The sequence below is a fragment of the Sphaeramia orbicularis genome, chromosome 22 (genome assembly GCF_902148855.1).
Source record: "Sphaeramia orbicularis chromosome 22, fSphaOr1.1, whole genome shotgun sequence".
NCBI lineage: Eukaryota > Metazoa > Chordata > Actinopteri > Kurtiformes > Apogonidae > Sphaeramia > Sphaeramia orbicularis.
The window spans coordinates 19423901-19446365 of record NC_043978.1 but is presented as its reverse complement, the minus strand read 5'-3'; the positions used below and the strand labels follow the sequence as shown (position 1 = coordinate 19446365).

The window sequence follows — 22465 nt, the reverse complement described above, 5'->3', positions numbered from 1 at the left end:
TAAATTAAAACTATAGTCAAATATTTGACATAAAAGCAGATCTTTACATAGGGTTTTTTCCCCTAAAAGTACAGTAATCAAACATGGTTATCATGATAATTGGAATTTAAACGGTAATACTAACCGTCTGCCATTTTACCACAGTTTATCATTATACCAGTAATCGTTACATCCCTAATGTCACACCAGTTCTTATGGCATTCGATGTGCTATACGTACACATTTTCATCCTTTCACATGTTATTTAATGCCATTTGATAGCTAATAGATGAAATTTCTTGTAACTGATAAAAATTTTATGAAACTTCCTAATAAAAAAATGTATGGTGAGTTGACAGAGACAATCCCAATCCATAAAAGACATGACAAACTCTGAAGCTGAAACTGAAGCACTGTGGTACTGTTCATCTTTCAAACGTTCATTGTGGTCAGTTTCAGATGCTGCAGATCTTTCATAATTCATAGTTTGAGTTCTTGTTTGTTCAGTATTAATTGTCAGCCTTGTAAATCCAAGCTGGACTGACTGTACATATCCTGACCAAGGAAAATCAAATTCTCACTTTGTGCCGTAATCTACACCTGGCTTTTCTGCCTCCGTCCAGAATAATATACATTATATAGACTAAATGTCATCTAAAATTAAGGTGCATTTGGAACATAGTATAGCTAACTTTTACATGATCAAAAACAAATTTATTTTACCTGATTTATACTGATAAAATACAAAATAAAGAGCATAATGTTGTAAATAAATGGTGATAAATCACTTAAGAAAGGTTAAATAGATACAAAAATTTATTTGTGAACTGGCACAAAAGTAGAACTGGGTTTTTATGGGTTAATGAAGAATTCAGACCCAAGCATAGCATTTACAGTTTATGTAGACCACAGGGAAATGTTTTAAAATGCATAATTCCATTTAAAAAAAGCAAAATATCACTCCTTTAAAAGAAAGAATCGAAAATAGTGGCGGAACCCTCAATGATGTTGCTTGTTGGTTTTATGGAAACCAGTTGGTGGAGACAAATGTGAGAGATTAAAGAGGAACTTTATGAACTACATCCATCAGTGGTGTAAAAATATACATCATCAAGTAATTTCAGCTCATTAATAAATATTTGATAACAGTGATGTGAAAATCATTAAATGTACAAACACACCAACAAGGGCTACCTGAGCTAATTAGCATGCTAACTGACAGACTATGTAATTAGATACAAATTAATGCTAACATGAGCTAATGCAGCTACGTTACGCTGATTATTGTAATTAATCACCAGTAAACTTCAGGACCCTCTGATTGTGTCGTTAATGCAACTCCCTAAGCAGCATTACTGCAGAGCTGCCTGTCGGGGAGAAAAATAAGATTTATTCGATAAACAAGAGCTGTGAATGTCCGACAGAGCAGCAGAGCTAACAGTAGTAAAGCACAAATAACAATTAATAATGGATTATGCAGAACGTTTTGGCTTTGGATCTAAATGGGGGACTTTTTTGGCTGAAAATATGTTTATTTTTGCTGTAAAGTTACTCACTTTACCCTGAGGGTCTATGGGAATCGACTCACATTTGGAACCAGCCCCCAAGTGGACATTTAGTGTACTGCAGTGTTTGATATTTCCACACTGGCTTCATTTTCAACCCTGCAATGTGCTGCTTGGTATATCCATGACGAAAATGAAGATATTAAAGAATGACACACATACCTACATTATTATTATACTTTACCATACTTTATATAATTATTTATACATACTTTTATAATTAACCCATAAAGACCTAAACAGCCACTGGTGACCAAAATCATTTACAGATATAAAAACTTAAATAACTGTTGATCCACTAATCCTATCAATACATGTAAATAATTGGTGTAAAATGCAGTTTGTCATCATGGTCATCAGATATGACCCATTTGGACGTTCAGAGGCTCTGCAGTTACAGTGGAAACAACATTGATTCACCAGTAAAACCCACTGAGTTGGATCAATGACAGTGGATGGAGACGCTGGGTTTATGTTCAGTTAATGATAGATTTTCCAAAAAAAAAGTCACTTCTTCTTCAGTTTTCTCTGTTTCTGATATCGTAACTCAACTTTAATTTGAGCTTTTATAAACATCAATCATGATCAGTGAATTAAATATAGGAAAATATCTTATTTTCACTTAAAAATGCAAAATACTGTGGGGGGGTTGATCTGCTTTGGTGGAGGTCTGCGCTCTCCGAGTGCTTTTCTAGTTTCATATATGATTACTAATTTGTAGCATATTAATTTATTGTTGTCAGGACTGTGTTGCTGTAAATTCACTGATGTGCAGGAGGGATGCTTTCTTCTGTTGTGTTTGTAAAAATGAATAAATATATATTTAAAAAAAAAAAAAAAGAAAGAAAAGAAAGAAAGGTTAAGTAGAGAGAAAAATTCCTTTGGAAACTGTCACAAAACTAGCACTGGGTCTTTATCTGTTAAATTATCAAAACTTTGTCATTTTGGTTTCACTTTGGTGTTTTAGTGTATATGAAATATTTTATGTGAGGACGGAATCTTTACTTGAAAACCATGGAGGGAAGTGCTGGAGAAAACACCTATGTAAAGATCTGCTTTTATGTCAAATATTTGAGTATAGTTTTAATTTATTACAATTTTGATTTTATATAGCTAATATTTGGAACCAATATTCACTTTTAAAGTCTTTAAAAAGATCCGTTAAGCATATTTATGTTATTTATGCAATAAATTATATACATTTTTCAAATCGGATTTTATATTTTTTGTGTGTTTTTTGGCCTTTTATGTTGATATAGTCGGTTAAAGTAAAAAAATAATAGGCAGATGAGATAGATAAAGTTGTGCTGAAAAAAAGATACCAAACATGGCTATAGTATATAGTAAACATTTCTTTATATAGTATTTAAAGGCAAAATCAGAAGTACTCAAAAAGTGGCCAAAATAGGCTCAGACCTCTAATGATTAATATCTTTAGTGTAATTTTTGCATTTCACACATTTAGTAAGTAGGTAAATTTTTATGTATAGAGCACTTTTCACAGACAGGGAGTCACAAAGTGCTTTACAGTACAAGACAATTAAATTACAGTTTAAAGCACAATTTAAGATACAACTAAAATATAGTTAAAATGCAACAAATACATTAAGTCAGGGGTCTCAAACATGCGGTCCGGGGTCCAAATGCGGCCCGTCAAAGGTTGATGAAGTTGTGCTGAAAAAAAAAGATACTAAACATGGGTATAGTAAACATTTCTTTATATAGTATATAAAGGCAAAATCCAAAGTACTCAAAAACAGCCAAAATAGGCTCAGACCCCTAAGGGTTAAAACCTGAAAATAATAACAAAAATACCCTGAATTGTATAGTGTGGTTCTGTATTTCCTATTCTAAGTGTAAAATAATGTTCCAACCTCATGCGAGGGGTGACAGACAGCAGAGCCTGTTGAAAAATGGAGGTGAACGGCAGGTGTGTCCTCCAGACGGTTCAGAGCGTCCTGCTGTTCGACAGTCAGCGCTGTGTAGATAAGAGAAAATGATGATCATTACAGGAAGAAGGCCGAGGTGTCAGACACGTTTCCTCTGCCACTGATCAGCTCATTAATCTTCAGCTGACCTTCAGTCCGTCAGTCAGTGAGGAAGAGGAGGAAGAGGAGGAGGAAGGCCTCTCTTTGGCTTTGGTGACACGGCGACGATGATGCTTAAGACGATACCACCAGTTAAAATCCTTCCTCTGACCTTTTTTAAATGTCACGCTCCTGTCAGTTTTTTTTACTGTTCACAACAAAGAATATATCACAGTCATATCGACAGAGATTATCATTAATATTAAAAGGCCCTTTAAATATCTTTCATTCATTTTAAAATATTAACATTATCCTCCTACATTCGCACAATACTTTTTAAGAGGAAGTTTTCAATATTTGTGGTCTGAAAACAATGAAAAATGTGACAATAACGCTTCTATTCATCATCATCATAACCATCATCCCTCTGTCATAATCTTAATAAGATGTTGAAGAGTGATAAATTCCAAAATATGTCAGAAAAAACAGCACTTGTAAATAATAAATGGAAGTAAATGGAAAGGAAAGTTAAAGCTGTAATGGACTGAAATGGAACTAAAGACGAGCAAAAGTTGAAATTAGACTTGTGTTTTTATGATGATATTTATCTCATGATTGAAAAACATATTAGTTGTTTTGAACTACAGTTTCATATGATGCTCTGCTGTTTAGAATGTACTGTCGCATATTTACAGCAATATTTTTTGCTGTTTGGAAGCCGCTTTGTGTTTTTTCCACATGGATTCATGCAGGGAATTTGCATAAAGGCAACACAAACAAACATGGAGGACAGTGAATGTGACCCAGAACATGAAGGAGTTCAGATCTGCATCATATGGACCTGGTTCAGGTCTGACTAGTCCGACACAAAAAAATGATTTGTCAAATTATGCTGTTTTTGTTGTATTTATTTATTTATTTATTTTATAAATAATTAAATTATTATTATTATTATTATTATTATTATTATTATTATTATTATTATTATTATTATTATTATACTGTAAATTATAATTTTAAAAATTATATTAAAATAGATTATAATATGATATATAATATAAAAGAACTAAATGAATCATTATTAAATTATATACTAAATTATTTGTATTTATTTTTTTATTATTTAGAATTAGGGTTCTGATCTGTCCAGATTTCAGGTGTATTTGTCTGTTCATCCTTCAGTCTTTTCAGATTATGTTAAAAATGACTTTATTGGTTATTTCAATACGATGTGAAATAGGAAATAGTAGAGCTAAATAAAATAGACCATGCTTTGGATTAGTGCAGAAACTATATATAGAATGTAGGTGATTAATGTACAAATGTTACTTATTATGTTTAAGTAACAAAGATGATGTGTTGCATTTATTTTTGCATAACATTAAATAAAATTTACACTTGTGGCCAAAGGTTTTGGGAATGACACAAGTTTTGTTTTTGTAAAATTGACAGTCTTAAAGAAATATTTAAGATACATTAAAGAACAAGTAGAAACATTATATAGGCTTTAAAGAAATAAAAAATCCAAAGTAGTGAAAAATATGTTTTACAAAAAATTTATGTCAGTTCTCATTACCCATTAAAACCCTGGACTGAACCATTTTCCATTTTATTCATTAATTCATTTTCTTCACTGCTTCACTGAAAATGTAAACACATTTTCTTAGTACACACACAGTCAATGAAAACTTTGAGACCATATTTTTCGACATAATTTTTATTTTGAAACCCTAAACTGGAATTTTTTCATATGAATCATTTGTTTAGGATATTGGCATACAGAAACCAAAATCTAAAGTTTCAAGAGTAATTTCAAAACAAAAAACTTAACAAAAGAAAATGGCACCTCCCAAACACAAAGTCACAACAGTAGCGGTCCTGGTCAGGAGTTGTCACTCTCTCTCTCCCTGGACATGGTCTATCATCAACAGAGCCTGTGGTGTTGTGGCGTTCAACCAGGTTTCTGATTGTGGGTTGGGAACAGCCCATACATATGCCTGGCTATATCACTGTAGCTCAAACCGGCCTCCACCATACCCAATGCCCAGAGACGTCGTTCACATGATAGACATGGCATGATGCCGTTCACTGGACTAACAAATGGTGGCCTTTTTTGGGCCTTTATATAGGCCTTCACAACCAATCCTCAAAATGTGCAGATCCCCACTGAGTATTGCTCAATGTGTATTTGGTCCACTTTTGCAAAGAGACCAACCCATGTGCAATGAACCGTGACAACATGACGACTCATCATTATCTCAACTACCCGAGCACTAAGTCATCAATAAACCCACAATGAATAATTACAACCCCCCTACAAGTAGAAATATGCAGACATTTCTACCTCAAAGTTTCTATTGACTGTCAGTATAAAAACAGGAAATAAGGAAGTGCCCTTTATGTGTTGAGTAACAAGACATGAGGTCTTTTCATATTCACTGAATTGACAGAAAATGGCCCATATTATTATGATATGTATCGTTATCTGAATATGAAACAGCCAATATCAAGATATGAGACTGTGTTGATATTTGTTGACATATATAAGAGGGAAGGGAGTAAAGGGAAGTGAAAGAAATAAAAAAAAAAAAAAGAAAATTCTTACTAATCTCATTAATTTTATTGTGCTTTTAGTCTTCTGTACAGCACTTTGGTCCACTGGCTGTTTTAAAGTGCTTTATAAATAAAGATGGACTGGAAAAAAGAGAAAACAATGGAAAACTAGAAGCACTCGTAGAGCGCAGACCTCCGCCAAGGCAGATTAGTGCCCCCTCCCCAATCACCACCAAATTTTAATCATTTGTTCCTTGTGCCAGTATCAACATTTCCTGAAATTTTCATCCAAATCTGTCCATACCTTTTTGAGTTATCTTGCACACAGACAGACAAACAGACAGACAGACAAACCAACGCCGGCAAAAACATAACCTCCTTGGCAGAGGTAATAATTTTTCCATTTGTTGCAATGTTTATTGTAGTGTCTTAGTTTTTTGTAGACTTTTATATTTTTATTTTAGTTAAACAACATACTTTTTCACTAGCAGTTTTATGTCCTGTCCACACTGATGCAGATATAAATAAATAAATAAATAAATAAATAAATAAATAAATAAATAAATACATAAATACATAAATAAATAAAATCCAAAGTACTGAAAAATATATGTTTTGCAAAAAAATTTATCAGTTCTCATCCTCCATTCTAACCCTGGACTGAACCATTTTTCCATTTTATTCATTAATTATTTTCTTCTCTTCTTCATTGAAAATATGCACAAATTTTCTAAATAAAAAAAGGGGGGAAAAAAAGAAAATTTATTTTTAAAAAAAAAATAAATTCTCATCCTTTAGGTGAAATATAAAGAGGAAGAGATGAAGGGAGTTGAAAGAAATAAAAAGAAATGAAGCAAAATTAAAAGAGGAAAAACTGAAAATGTAAAATAAATAACAGAAGACAGACATGGGAAGGAAATAAAAGCCCCCAGAGAAGGACATGAAAGGGAAAGGAGCCGTTGGAGAGGTGGAGGTGTGAGTGGAGGATGTGCTGATGAGTATTTCCACAGACAGGTATGAAGGATGGGCTTTTCTTACGGAGATTAAATTCCTCCCCATCACTGCTGACAGGAGACAGATGAGTCACAACAACACGTCTGCCTGAAAACAGTCAGCAGAGCGAAACACAACAGCAGCGACGACGACGACAGGAAAACAGCCAAGGTTAACAGCCCTGCTCTGGCGCTGCTCCAACAGCCCACGGTGGAAGCATGGGCGCAGACACCCCCAGCAGCAATTAACAGCAACGGAGGCACCAACAACTGCCACATCTGCTCCAACAGCAGCAGCTCCTACTCCCATGGAAACACAGGAATGACACCATGTAGACCACAGGTGGCAAACATACGGCCCACGGACCAAAACTGGGGTCCAAGGGGTCCAATCTGGACCATGGGATGAATGTCCAAAAGAAAATCCAAAATCCATTGAAATTCCAAAACCAAACTGACTCAGGGCTACTATAAACCAATTGCACTTAATGCAGGGGTCTCAAACTCATTTTCTTTCAGGGGCCACATTCAGCCCGATTTGATCTCCAGTGGGCCAGACCAGTCAAATAATAGCATAATAACCTACAAATAATGACAACTCCAAATTTTTGTCTTTGTTTTACTGCAAAAAACCTCACAAAATTATGAAAATACTTAGTTTTATAAACTATCCAAACAAATAAAATGTGAATAACCTAAAAGAAAAAAATTAATTTCTTAAGAAAATTAAGTGTGATTTTAACAATATTCTGCCTCAACTTATCATTTCTACATGTGCATTATGGATCAGATCTACAAAGACACTAAACACTGAATAACAGGCAGAAAATAGTTCAAATTGTGCTTAATTTTCTTTAGACATTCCAGGTTGCTCATGTTTGTTCAGATTATTCACATTTTATTGTTACAGGATAGGTTGTAAATGTAAATATTTTCATAATTTAATGTTATTTTTTGCATTAAAACAAAGACAAAAATTTGAAGTTGTCATTATTTAGTGTAATATGGAGTCATTATTTTTTGAGGGTTATTATGCTGTTATTATTTGACTGTAGATCATATTGGTCTGTATGTGGAACCTGAACTAAAATGAGTTCCACAGCCTTGACTGTGAAATTTTTACCTTTTGCAAATTCATCCCATGGACCGGATTGGAACTTTTGGCGGGCTACATTTGGCTCCAGGGTCTCATGTTTGAGACCCCTAACTTAATGTATTTCTTGTATTTTAACTGTATTTTAGTTGCATCTTAAATTGTGTTTTAAACTGTAATTTAATTGTCTTGCACTGTAAAGCACTTTGTGACTCCCTGTCTGTGAAAAGTGCTCTATGCATAAAATTAGTTACTTATTTACTCAATGTGTGAAATGCAAAAATTACACTGAAGATATTAACCCGTAGGGGTCCGAGCCTCTTTCGGCCATTTTTTGAGTACTTTTGATTTTGCCTTTATATACTATATAAAGAAATATTTACTATACCCATGTTTGGAATCTTTTTTTTTTCAGCACAACTTCATCTATCTCATCTGTCTACTATTTTTTCACTTTAACCTACTATATCAACACAAAAGGCCAAAAAAACACACAAAAAAATACAAAATCCGATTTGAAAAATGTATATAATCTATTGCATATGTAGCCTGGTCTTAAAAAGTAATAAATATGAATAAGTTAATCTGTTCCATAAATAAGTAAATAACAAATAAGTTCATAAAAACAAAACATGTTCATTTGATTGTAATTCCTGTATTTGTAATAAGGAGTTGGTTTGTGTTTCTGTTTAGAAGAAATAAGACACTAATTAATGTTAGTGCTTTTATAATGTCTGTTGGATTTTGCTTGTGTAAGAAAATGTTTTGACATGTCATTTATTTTGTGGAGCTTGTCAATTGGTTTACCTGCTCAGTTGTCATTTAACTGTCGTCCAATCGTAAGATATGGGGGTGGGACATACGGGAGGCAGGTTAGATCGACGCGGAAAAGAGACTGAGAGAACGTCAGAGAAACTACCTGTGATTGTGCTGTAATGCCAAAGTATTGTTCCCCTACCAAGAAAGGTGCAGAGTTTGTCGGTGGTAAATGGGCATACAAAAGCATACAGAAGGTAAATATTTATATTGTGGTAATCACGGACTGTGTTTCTGCTGATAATGTTGTAATGTAAAGCTAAACGCGATTAGCGAATTAGCTTGCGCTAGCATGCTAACGGTGATTTACACACACTAAACTGTAGTAGCCTCACGGTACTTGTGTTAAATGTATGAATGTGGTGTGCTATGTGGACTCGGAATTATTTCATAACAGTGCATAGAGGCTGTCGATATGACGGGTTAAACAGGATGTATGTCTGTTTGTCAGAAGACAGGACCAACACACACTTCTTGGACCTTGTTTCCCGTCGGAGCTGTGGGCGGCAGGTGTCTGCGAAGAGCCAGAGGTCACGTGTGTCAGGGTCATGGATCTCCGGTCTTCCCTTTTCTTCACCATCCATCCATCAACCTCCTCATCCTTTCCCCATCATCCACACACACCACACGCTAACTGAGAACAGTGTGAGTAAAAAAACAAAACAAAACAAAAAAAAACAGAACAGTTGCACGTGCATGTATTTTATTTTATTTTGCTTGTCTAAGCGAAACGGTCGTGAAGTTTTTGACCTTGCCGACCCCAAGCATGGACTCAGGCCAGCACCATTTGTTTGGAGACTTTGGGTTACGTACAGTGTACACAGACGTTTGTTCTAGAATATTGAGTGTTGTGTTTGTTAAAGATATTGTGAATATCACTGAAAAATCAGTGAATATTATGGACCTGGTATTAAGTGGGTTCATTGCCTTTAAAAAGTGATATTGATCATTTAAACACAATACACTGACTTTATTTTTAGCTTACCGGCCGATAGGCCGTAAGCTATTGTCGTCATGTGGCGTCCGTCGTCGTTGTCGTTGTCTGTCGTCATGCGGCGTCTGTTGTCTTCTGTCGTCGTCTGTCGTCCGTTACAAAATTTCAATCGTCTTCTTCTCCAAAACTACAATTCCGATTGATTTCAAACTTGGTGTACAGCTTCTATATGATGATGTCAACAAAAGTAAATGAAGTTATTTGGATCTGGATCTGATACTGGATTTGGTGCAACTTTGAAAAATTTCCCCATTATGACAGATAGGAAGTGGATGAATGCAATAACTCAGTAAATATAAATGATATCCAGTGCAAATTTCTACAGTCCAGCCCTGATGGGGAGATGACCAAAACATAATGGCCACATGCTGATCAGGATCTTTTTCTGGATCCGGGAACTTACGGAAAATTTAACATGGGCTCTTATGGGGACGAAATTTCAATCATCTTCTTCTCTGAAACTACAGTTTTGATTGACTTCAAACTTAGTATACAGCTTCTTTATGATGATGTCAACACAAGGTATTGAAATTATTTCCATCCGGATCTCATTCTGGATTTGGTGCCACTTTGAAAAATTTTCCCATTATAACAGATAGGAAGTGGATTGATACAATAAATCATTAAGTGTCAATGATATCAAGTTGGAATTAGAATTTTTTGCAGATTTCATTGGAATATGACCAAAACATGGGCTATTTCTGTAATCTAATAAATACATATGACTGGGTGATAATAAATGGCCTCTGGATACATTTCCCAAACCTTTTAATTTGGCTGGTAAGCTACAGGGCCATTGGTCCTATTTTTAAAGTACTGTGTCTGAGTGGTTATTAGAATTCATTATAAATATTGGTTGATTTAAAATAACAATTATTACTAGCTCAGAGTTAATATATATTGAGTGAAACAAAGTAGGGACCAGCCCACATCAAACTATTTAAATTCATAATTATTCTTAGTAGGATTCATCATGTTTTTGTTTCATGTTCTGCTAAGTGGAGGCACCAAACAATTCACCCACTTACCTTATTCTTGAAGGTTAAAAGTATATCATCTGTTGCAGCTGTTATTTTAAGTTGATACTGCACCACAAAAAACAAAACTAAAGAACCTAGAGCCCGCCCAGAGTGATAAATTGACATAATTCATCATAAGTATTCTTAGTCACATGGGTAGGGTGCTACACATTAATGACACAAAGATGCTTAATGAACCTTTTCAAAGACTTAAAGTGAATATTGGTTCCAAGTATTAGGTATTAAAATCAAAACTGTAATAAATTAAAACTATACTCAAATATTTGACATAAAAGCATATTTTTACATAGGCGTTTTCTCCGGTTTTATCACGCCCCCGGTCCTTCTGGGTTCCGCATCCGGTTCAGGTGGGGGTCATTCTCACCTTTACCTATAATGCTAACGGAGTCTGTGGATTAGAATCCGCAGATTTGGCCGGTTGTTTCCGTTTTGAAAACGGACTTATAATAACGAAGATATGGTCAGAAATCTAATGCCCCCCCCACCTCATTTTCATACTTTTATTCACATTTGTTAGCTCCAGTTTCAAACCATCACATCTCTGGTTTTATTTACTCTATCAACATCAAATAAAAAGTGTTAGAGTTTTTCAAGTCCGCACTTTCAAATGCAATTGTTCCCAGTGGTCTACGTGACTGACCTTCAATGCTACGACGTGTTGAATATGTTATGTGATTGAGTCACGGTACCGTGACTGTAGACCCCGAAGGGTTAACAATCAAGGATGTTAAAATTATTTTAGTTCAGGTTCAGGTTCATTCAGGCCAATTCAATGTAAATTGGGTTGGACCAGTAAAATACTATCATAACAACCTATAAATAAAGATAACTCCAAAACAAACAAAAAAGGAAAATTACATTAAAATATTTGTGTTTACAAACTATCCTTTCTCAAAAAAAGGGAATAACATGAACAACCATGTGTAACTGGAAATGTTTTAAGAAAAATAAGTGCAATTTCAACTATATTTTAATTGCATCTTAAATTGTGTTTTAATCTGTATTTTAATTAATGTATATATGTATGTATATGTTAATGTATATATTATGTAAAGCACGTTGTGAATCCCTGTCGGTGAAAAGTGCTCTAGAAATAAAATTTGCTTACTTATTTACTTACTTAAACACTTTCATTATGTAATTTTACTTTTTTCACTCAAACGTCTCTGTTTGTGACAGAATAACCCTCAACTTTAATCTGAGCTTTAATGAATATTTACATGATCATTGAATTAAATATAGGAAAATACCTGATTTTGACCTAAAAATGCTAAATACAGAGGATAATGTTATAATAAATGGTGATAAATTTAAATAGAGAGAAAAATTCATTTGGGAACGGACACAAAAGTAACAATGGATCCTTATGGGTTAATTCAGGTTCCACATTCAGACCAATTCAATGTAAAGTGGGTCAGACCAGTAAAATACTATTGTAACAACCTAGAAATAAAGACAACTCCAAAACAAACAAAAAAGGAAAATTACATAAAAATACTGATGTTACTAACTATCCTTTTACAAAAAAGGGAATAACATGAACAACCACATGTAACCTGAAATGCTTTAAGAAAAATAACTGCAATTTTACCGATATTGTGCCTGTTATTAAATGTTTGGTAAATTTGTAGATCCACTGTAATCTGAGACATAATATTGTTGAAATTGCACTTGTTTTTCTTATTAAATTGCCGGTTGTTCATGTCAATCAAATTTTTTAAGGATAGTTTATAGATGTAAACACTTTCATATTCTAATTTTACTTTTTTCACTCAAACTTTACACTTGGAACAAAAAGAAAAGTTTGGAATTGTCATTATTTATATATTATTATGTTATTATTTTACAGACTCATTTTAGATCATATTGGTATGGATGCGGACCCTGAACTAAGACCCCTGTTATATAGTAACCAAAGATGGAATCGATCCTACATTTGGAAATAACATAAAAGCTTCTCCTTCGAGCCGGATTTGAACCAGCGACCTAAGGATGCCTGGCATGTCCACTACAGTCCTCCGCTCTACCAACTGAGCTATCGAAGGGAGTGCACAAGGTGAAAAATGTTTCAAAGATTAACAATAGATTCATTGAAATCAGTAACACAACATAAGACAAAATACAAGAGGAGGGAAGATGATGAAGTTAATGCAAAGTCAGACACAAAACACAGACAAACTGACATTTACCTTTAATATCAAAGGGAAACAAGTGATTTCCACAAATGATTTTTATTGTAATTTTCTTTTTATGAAACAGCCTTCCATCTCTGGTTTGTGCCCAGAGGCAAGAAGAGTTTATTTTTATAGAACATACACGGTTGAGTTCACCTTAATTGAATGGAAGGAAGATCCAGAGAAGAAAAACAACACAGTTTGAACAATGAAAGCCAAAGCAAAAGAATCCTCTGATGCATTTTGTCATATGTTGTGTTACTGATGTCAGTGAATCTATTGTTAATTTTTCAAACATTCTTTGCAGAGTCCATCCCCTTCGATAGCTCAGTTGGTAGAGCGGAGGACTGTAGTGAACAAACCAGGCATCCTTAGGTCGCTGGTTCAAATCCGGCTCGAAGGAGAAGCTTTTCTGTCATTTCCAAACGTAGGATCGATTACATCTTTGGTTAACACGGGTGTCAAACTCAGTTAATTTCAGGGTCCACATGCAGACCAATAGTAGTGGGGGGTGATAATTGGGATGAAAATTAAAATTTTGGAATTTGATTACGTCCACTTCAGGAGTGATGCATAAGGCTATTTAAAGGTATTTGGCACAAGAAATTCGTATCTACCTTTTAAAAAAAAAACCACCCCTTGCGAAGAACAAATCGTGGTATTAACCTTGCGATCGGTTGTTTCTGCAGCCGGAACTTAATGCTGGTATGTGTGGTAAATGTTGGTGAAACACACAGTGGATAACTAAAATGCAGTTGTTGAACATGGTTTTAGCGTGTGTTTATTTTATATTTTGCAGTTTCACCAGAACTTGTAGCAGTCCAATAGTAAGTTACCATGGCAAGTAGTCAACCCAACCCCGTTACCAAGCCTAAAACCCGCTCCAAAACTAAAGAGTTTAATGCTGATAGAGACTTTCCTCCTTGTGAACATTTCCAACCTCCATCAAAACTGCCCACTGTTCAGAGTGTGATAGGACTGCTAAGGTACCACTTGGAGGTGAGCAAGGCAAAGGTCACTACAGATATTGCGGTACGAGAAGTGGCAAAACAGATATACGCCAAGTACTATCATGACACTGTGTACTGCGTGTCGATCAGTACCATTCAGAGGAGAGTGGAGGCTCTCAGGAAGCAATTCAGTGAAGGAAGAAAGCGGTATGGACAGAAAGGAAAAGATAATGCAAAGGCTGTGAAAGAATACAAAGAGCTATTTGAGAGGAAAGGCGAACTCTTCGATGTGTATGCTGACGATCCCATGCGCCAGCAATCTTTGCAGAAGGAGTGGGGAGTCAGCATGAGTATAATGGAACGTCAGTACTACGAGGACCAGAAGACAGAACGCAAGATGATCTGTTCCAAAGGAGTGGACCCTGTCTGGTATCACAGTACAATGCGAGCCCAAAGGATGAGAGAAAGACAAGAGGAATACAGGAGAGAGAGAGAGCAACAGTTTCAGTACAAGACCCTCGAAAGTATCACTGAAATGCTCGTGGAGGCTGGCGAAATTCCTACAACATGCAGCAGTAGTGACGAGGATGAAAACGACCAGGCCCATAAGCGACAAAAAACTGAAACACGAGAAACACAAATGACAGAGAGACATTCTGCTGACACTAAGAGAAAAAAGAAAATACTCTTTAAAGACGTTGACGAGCAAGACACAAATGATCCACTTCCGAAAGAGTTTCAGCACATAAGAATCTCTGAGAGAAAAGTCTGCGATGAATTTTATAAAACTGTGGCCAATCTCTCTGGGAAGGGTCTTTCAGTGAATGAATCCAGCTCCGCTGTTGTTGAAGTTGGCAACACAATGTTTGGACACCAGTGGAAAAATGCTGGAGATTCTGAAGAGAACTTTGACATAAATACCACTCCAACTAACAGGAACATCAGAACGGCTCTGGAGCAAATTGAAGCACAGAGTCTGTCACTCGTTGTTGATAAGCTTCAGGAGGAGAAACAGAAGGGTAAAATGGTAACGCACGCGTCAGACAGTACCACGAAGAAAGGTGTAGGTCAATTCATCGTCCAGGGATTGCACGTTGGTCAGAATACCCCGTTTCCTCGGCCTATTCTGTCAATCCATGGCGAGACAACTGAGGACATAGCTATGCAAGTGGACATGGGCTTCGAAATTCTGGCGTCTGTCAGGGGAGTTGAAGCAAAAGACGTGTACAAGCTTGTAGATACACATATGACAGATAGCACCGAGCACAACAAGGGGTTTGCAAAACTGCTCGCTGAGATGTATAACCTTGACACACCTGTGGGCCAACTGTTTTGTGGCACCCACACTACACTGGGCTTCAGCAGTGCCATGAACAAAGTTATGAGGCTTGTGGAAGCGGACATGAAGATGGAACAGGTTTTGAAAGGTTTCATGGTGGATCTTGAGGTGGACAGTAAGAATGACAGCTTGGCTGGACAAGCACTTGACATGTGTCTCAAGTTAGTCGCTCCTGAGTATGCTCATAAGCCATGGAACCGCTACAAACAATTCCAACTTTTTCTCGAACAAAGACAAGTATCCAGTGTGCTATTTGCATACAAGGACAGCAGGTTTGGATGCCTGTCCAGGGCAGCAGCAGTGCTGATCTACAACTATGATCACCTTGTAGATTTCCTAAGACAGAACCCTCACATCAACAACAGACTAGCCTGCTTAGTAAGAGAGGTGATGGAGCTCCCGTACCTCAAGGTAGTGCTTGTTACGTTTGCCTGCCTGGGTGTACATGTGGTGGAACCATTCTATGCGAGAACGATCGAGAAAGACGCCACTCATTCCCAGCTCAAGGAGTTCTACAAAGGTTTGCATGCCGGCCTGGGTCAGCCAATCAGCGAGGAATATACAACGTTCACAAAGCCAGAGTATCCTGTCGTGTCGAATGAACTGTTCCTCGGTGTCAAGAAGACATACAAAGAACAAGTCTTGAAGGCTGTGTCAGATGTAGCTGATGAGCACACAGATGAAGTGCGAAAACTCACCAACCTGATGCTCCCTCATCTACAAACTGTTCTAGCCAGGCAAAGGAGAGACTATGGACTCGACGAGGAGACCTTCCCGGTGGACTATCCAGTGAGTGAGCAGGCAACGAACATTGATGAAACCCCTGTCCACAATATTGGCATGGAGCGTCAGTGTGGGAAGGTAGACTATAGGCTGAAGAAACTAGGCACGCTCAATGCAGTAAGCAGGTCCATCATCTTTCAGAAAAGTCAGGAATTGAGAGCTGGTCAGATACCTTCGTTCAGGGGTTTCAAGGCAGCAGTCGAAGCCAAAAGGGAGGTTGAACTGAAGTGGAGTAATTACACAAAGGAGAAGTTTGAGAAGGGAGCAGACCAGAAACAGGAAATGGCTCAGAGGAATGAGCGGAAAAGGCTAGATATGCTGGATAAACTCAAAGCCAGTGGTGGTCCTTTCACCGATAGTGGGGAAGTTGAAAAGTATCTTGCAAACGATACTCTGAGCGACAGCGCAAAGCAACAGAGGATGAAGTTGGAGCTACAGTTTGCCAGGGAGAGTTCCACACTTCTTCCTAAGGTAGATCCCATCTTTCGCATCCAGATGACACTGCCAAGTGGAAAGAGGAGGATGAAAACTGCAGAAGAGTTTGGAGATGCCCTTATGTCGTACTTGGGTAAAAGAAGTGACAGAACGACACTGGAGTTTGAAAGGTTCCAGCAAAGTCTTGACAAGCTGTCAGTTTCTTAAAGACGCTCTGTAGACCCTGATACATGTGTCTAGTGTCAATCTGTTGAGTATTTGACCGAAATAAATGAAGTTTATCAAATCAATGGCTGTTTGTAAAGTTTATTCATATCCGCAATATCGCTCGTGAAAATCCCAGAAATCACGATTTAGGGGCTGTATTTCATTTGCAAGAGGTGGGGTTTTTTTCTAGAGATACAGCCTTAATTTTGGTGGCAATGTATCTGTATGACAGGTGTTAATCATATCCCAAGTGGACGTTTTTGAATTTTGACCTTCGGATTTACCACCCCTAAGAGCGACAACTATTGAGCTAAAAACAGAGATAAGTAGGTACTTAATTTCTTATAAATACTCGATCTAGGTTTGAAATAGCTTGACTCTGAAATATTGACACTGTATTTTTTTTTTTTACTGTGAAGACTGTTTTATAAAAAGAAAATTACATCAAAAATATTTCATGGAAATCACTTCTTTCCCTTAGATATTTAGGTAAATGTCAGTTTGTTTGTGTTTTGTGTCTGATTTTGCATTAACTTCATCATCTTCCATCTGTTGCATTTTGTCAAATGTTGTGTTACTGATTTCAATGAATCTATTGTTAATCTTTCAAGCACTTTTCACATTGCGCACCCCCTTCGATAGCTCAGTTGGTAGAGCGGAGGACTGTAGTGAACATACCAGGCATCCTTAGGTCGCTGGTTCAAATCCGGCTCGAAGGACAAGCTTTTCTGTCACTTCCAAATGTAGGATCGATTCCATCTTTGATTAATCTATAACACAGGTGTCAAACTCAGTTTATTTCAGGGTCCACATGCAGACCAATAAGTCAGTAACACATTCCGTTGATTTAAGGTGAACTCAAACGTGCATGTCCTATGAAAATAAACTTTTCTTAGCTCTGGGCACAAACCGGAGATGGAACACGGTAAAAAACAGTGTCGATTTAACTCATATCGAGTTGAATTTAACTCTGTTTGAAATAACATTTGGTCCCACTCAGTGGCCATAGAGTAAAACTAACTCTATAGATACAGTCGGCAACAACGTCATAGCTGGGGTTGGGGAAATCTGAGGGGAAAAGCAAACACCCCCCCCCCCCCCCCCCCCCGCTATAATGCAAAACCGCATAATTTCAACTTGTATTGCTAAACCTATCAAGTTGTCATGACATACTTTGAGTCACTATTGCCTTCTGTCAAAGATCGATTTATCAAAAAAATTCAATCCACTGGGATTGGATTGTTGTCTGTATGTTTTAAAAGACCGACTTTTAAATGATCGACTCAGTGGTCTGAAGTGTCATTTACACACATCTGCTGCTACTTAAAGGAAAGTGCAAACATAAATATATTTAAAAACAGGTATAAAAAATTGTTTCTAAATAGATATATAGAAGATGAGGGATGCAAAGGAAGAAGGAGAGAAGAAGAGAGAGGAGAAAAATAATAATAAATGAATGAATAAATAAATAAATAAATAATTAAATAGGCTAATCATACAATACCAAGCCAGACATGGAAAGAAGTGCAGGAGTGAGAACTATTGAGCTAAAAACTTCTGTAGAATTAACCAAGACAATTTATACAACACGTGTACAGAGATAAATAAGTACTTGATTTCTTATAAATAATCGATCTAGGTTTAAAATAGCTTGACTCTGAAATATTGACACTGCATTTTTTTTTACTGTGAAGACTGTTTTATGAAAAGAAAATTCCATCAAAAATAATTTATGGAAATCACTTCTTTCCCTTAGATATTTAGGTAAATGTCAGTTTTCTGTGTTTTGTGTCTGATTTTGAATTAACTTCATCATCTTTCATCTGTTGCATTTTGTCAAATGTGTTACTGATTTCAATGAAACTATTGTCAGTCTTTCAAGCATTTTTCACCTTGTGCGCTCCCTTCGATAGCTCAGTTGGTAGAGCGGAGGACTGTAGTGGACATGCCAGGCATCCTTAGGTCGCTGGTTCAAATCCGGCTCGAAGGAGAAGCTTTTCTGTCACTTCCAAATGTAGGATCGATTCCATCTTTGATTAATCTATAACACAGGTGTCAAACTCAGTTTATTTCAGGGTCCACATGCAGACCAATGGGTCAGTAACACATTCTGTTGATTTAAGGTGAACTCAAACGTGCATGTTCTTTGAAAATAAACTTTTCTTACCTCTGGGCACAAACCGGAGATGGAACACGGTAAAAAACAGAGTGTCAGTTTAACTCTTAGAGAGTCGAATTTAACTCTGTTTGAGATAACATTTGGTCCCACTCAGTGGCCATAGAGTAAAACTTACTCTATAGATACAGTCGGCAACGACGTCACAGCTTGGGGCGGGGAAATCTGAGGGGAAAAGCAAACCCCCCTCCCCCCAGTCCGCTATAATGCAAAAACACAGAATTTCAGCTTGTATTGCTAATGCTAACAAGTTGTCATGACGTACTTTGAGTCGCTATTGCCTTCTGACAAAGATCGATTTATTAAAAAAATTCAATCCACTGGGATTGGATTGTTGTCTGTATGTTTTAAAAGACTGAGCCAACGTTCCGACTCAGTGGTCTGAAGTGTCATTTGCACACATCTGCTGCTACTTAAAGGAAAGTACAAACATAAATATATTTAAAAAGAGGTATAAAAAATAGTTTCTAAATAGATATATGGAAGATGAGGGATGCAAAGGAAGAAGGAGAGAAGAAGAGAGAGGAGAAAAATAAAAGTAAATAAATAAATAGGCTAATCGTGCAATAGCAAGCCAGACATGGAAAGAAGTGCAAGAGTGAGAACTATGGAGCTAAAAACTTCTGTAGAATTAACCAAGACAATGTATACAACACGTGTACAGAGATAAGTAGGTACTTGATTTGTTATAAATCCTCTATCCAGGTTTAAAATAGCTTGACCCTGAAATATTGACACTGTATTTTTTTTATTTTTTTTTTACTGTGAAGACTGTTTTATAAAAAGGTAAATTACATCAAAAACTAGAAAAGCACTCGGAGAGCACAGACCTCCGCCAAGCGCAAAAATTCCCCACATAATCGGTGATACAAATCCTACATTTATTTTTTAAAATAAAATCCGCCTTCTGGATCAGATCCGGATCAGCCTTTGAAATGTGATAGAGGACCCCATTGTCAATTCCTGAGTTAAATTTCATGAGTTTTGGTCAATAATTAAGCGAGATATTGGGAAACGAAAATTTTGGCCCCATTTACCACAATGTTAACGAAAATTTCAAAGTGATCCAGAATCCAGGATTTCTTCCGGATCACCCCCAAAAGTTAATCATTTCTTCCTCATCCCATTTCCAACAAACCCTGAAAATTTCATCAAAATCTGTCCATAACTTTTTGAGTTATGTTGCACACTAACGGACAGACAAACAAACAGACAGACAAACAAACCCTGGCAAAAACATAACCTCCTTGGCGGAGGTAATCATTTGTGGAAATCATTTATTTCTCTTTGATATTAAAGGTAAATGTCAGTTTGTCTGTGTTTTGTGTCTGATTTTGCATTAACTTCATCATCTTCCATCCTCATATATTTTGTCATATGTTGTGTTACCGATTTCAATGAATCTGCTGTTAATATTTTAAGCATTTTAGGTACAGCTCATTCCCTTCGATAGCTCAGTTGGTAGAGCGGAGGACTGTAGTGGACATGCTAGGCATCCTTAGGTCGCTGGTTCAAATCCGGCTCGAAGGAGGAGCTTTTATGTGGGATCAGTAATCGTTATGTATTCTTTGGAACTCATTTTAGTTCAGGGGCCGCATGCAGACCAATATGATCTAAAGTGGGTCTGACCAGTAAAATAATAACAAAATAATATATAATGACAACTCCAAACGTTTCTCTTTGTTTGAAGTGAAAAAAGTAAAATTACATAATAAAATTGTTTTACATCTATAAACAATTAGTGCCAGACACAACAAACCCCACCCCTCGCACGAATTGTAGCTGATTTTGGCATTGATCCGCTCTTTCATCCAATGGGCTAATCATTTCATTAAATGGGCTAATCGTACAATAGCAAGCCAGACATGGAAAGAAGTGCAAGAGCGACAACTATTGAGCTAAAAACAGAGATAAGTAGGTACTTAATTTGTTATAAATACTCGATCTAGGTTTGAAATAGCTTGACTCTGAAATATTGACACTGTATTTTTTTTTTTTTTACTGTGAAGACTGTTTTATAAAAAGAAAATTGCATCAAAAATATTTCTTGGAAATCACTTCTTTCCCTTAGATATTTAGGTAAATGTCAGTTTGTTTGTGTTTTGTGTCTGATTTTGCATTAACTTCATCATCTTCCATCTGTTGCATTTTGTCAAATGTTGTGTTACTGATTTCAATGAATCTATTGTTAATCTTTCAAGCACTGTTCACATTGCGCACCCCCTTCGATAGCTCAGTTGGTAGAGCGGAGGACTGTAGTGAACATACCAGGCATCCTTAGGTCGCTGGTTCAAATCCGGCTCGAAGGACAAGCTTTTCTGTCACTTCCAAATGTAGGATCGATTCCATCTTTGATTACTCTATAACACAGGTGTCAAACTCAGTTTATTTCAGGGTCCACATGCAGACCAATAAGTCAGTAACACATTCCGTTGATTTAAGGTGAACTCAAACGTGCATGTCCTATGAAAATAAACTTTTTTTACCTCTGGGCACAAACCGGAGATGGAACACGGTAAAAAAACAGAGTGTCGATTTAACTCTTAGCGAGTTGAATTTAACTCTGTTTGAGATAACATTTGGTCCCACTCAGTGGCCATAGAGTAAAACTAACTCTATAGATACAGTCGGCAATGACGTCATAGCTGGGGTTGGGGAAATCTGAGGGGAAAAGCAACCCCCCCCCCAGTCTGCTATAATGCAAAAACACAGAATTTCAGCTTGTATTGCTAATGCTAACACGTTGTCATGACGTAGTTTGAGTCGCTATTGCCTTCTGACAAAGATCGATTTATTAAAAAAATTCAATCCACTGGGATTGGATTGTTGTCTGTATGTTTTAAAAGACTGAGCCAATGATCGACTCAGTGGTCTGAAGTGTCATTTACACACATCTGCTGCTACTTAAAGGAAAGTATAAACATAAATATATTTATAAACAGGTATAAAAAATAGTTTCTAAATAGATATATGGAAGATGAGGGATACAAAGGAAGAAGGAGAGAAGAAGAGAGAGGAGAAAAATAAAAATAAATGAATGAATAGGCTAATCGTGCAATAGCAAGCCAGACATGGAAAGAAGTGCAAGAGTGAGAACTATGGAGCTGAAAACTTCTGTAGAATTAACCAAGACAGTTTATACAACACACATGTACAGAGATAAGTAGGTACTTGATTTGTTATAAATCCTCTATCTAGGTTTAAAATAGCTTGACTCTGAAATATTGACACTGCATTTTTTTACTGTGAAGACTGTTTTATAAAAGAAAATTACAATAAAAATAATTTATGGAAATCACTTCTTTCCCTTAGATATTTAGGTAAATGTCAGTTTGTCTGTGT

General features: G+C 36.4%; 6 non-coding genes across 6 annotated transcripts; 5 read left to right on the top strand and 1 right to left on the bottom strand.

Annotated features, from left to right (window-relative positions):
* Positions 1-13017: 13017 nt before the first annotated feature.
* trnay-gua (transfer RNA tyrosine (anticodon GUA)) lies at positions 13018-13104 on the bottom strand. Its single transcript is given in 2 exon segments — positions 13018-13053; positions 13068-13104. It is a non-coding gene; the product is annotated as a tRNA-Tyr (tRNA).
* Positions 13105-13549: 445 nt separating this feature from the next.
* Positions 13550-13636, top strand: trnay-gua (transfer RNA tyrosine (anticodon GUA)). The gene is given in 2 exon segments: positions 13550-13586; positions 13601-13636. It is a non-coding gene; the product is annotated as a tRNA-Tyr (tRNA).
* A 3943-nt stretch (positions 13637-17579) lies between these two features.
* Positions 17580-17666, top strand: trnay-gua (transfer RNA tyrosine (anticodon GUA)). The gene is given in 2 exon segments: positions 17580-17616; positions 17631-17666. It is a non-coding gene; the product is annotated as a tRNA-Tyr (tRNA).
* Positions 17667-18850: 1184 nt separating this feature from the next.
* Positions 18851-18937, top strand: trnay-gua (transfer RNA tyrosine (anticodon GUA)). Its single transcript is given in 2 exon segments — positions 18851-18887; positions 18902-18937. It is a non-coding gene; the product is annotated as a tRNA-Tyr (tRNA).
* Positions 18938-20566: 1629 nt separating this feature from the next.
* trnay-gua (transfer RNA tyrosine (anticodon GUA)) lies at positions 20567-20653 on the top strand. Its single transcript is given in 2 exon segments — positions 20567-20603; positions 20618-20653. It is a non-coding gene; the product is annotated as a tRNA-Tyr (tRNA).
* A 692-nt stretch (positions 20654-21345) lies between these two features.
* On the top strand, positions 21346-21432 carry trnay-gua (transfer RNA tyrosine (anticodon GUA)). Its single transcript is given in 2 exon segments — positions 21346-21382; positions 21397-21432. It is a non-coding gene; the product is annotated as a tRNA-Tyr (tRNA).
* The last annotated feature ends 1033 nt before the right edge of the window (positions 21433-22465 follow it).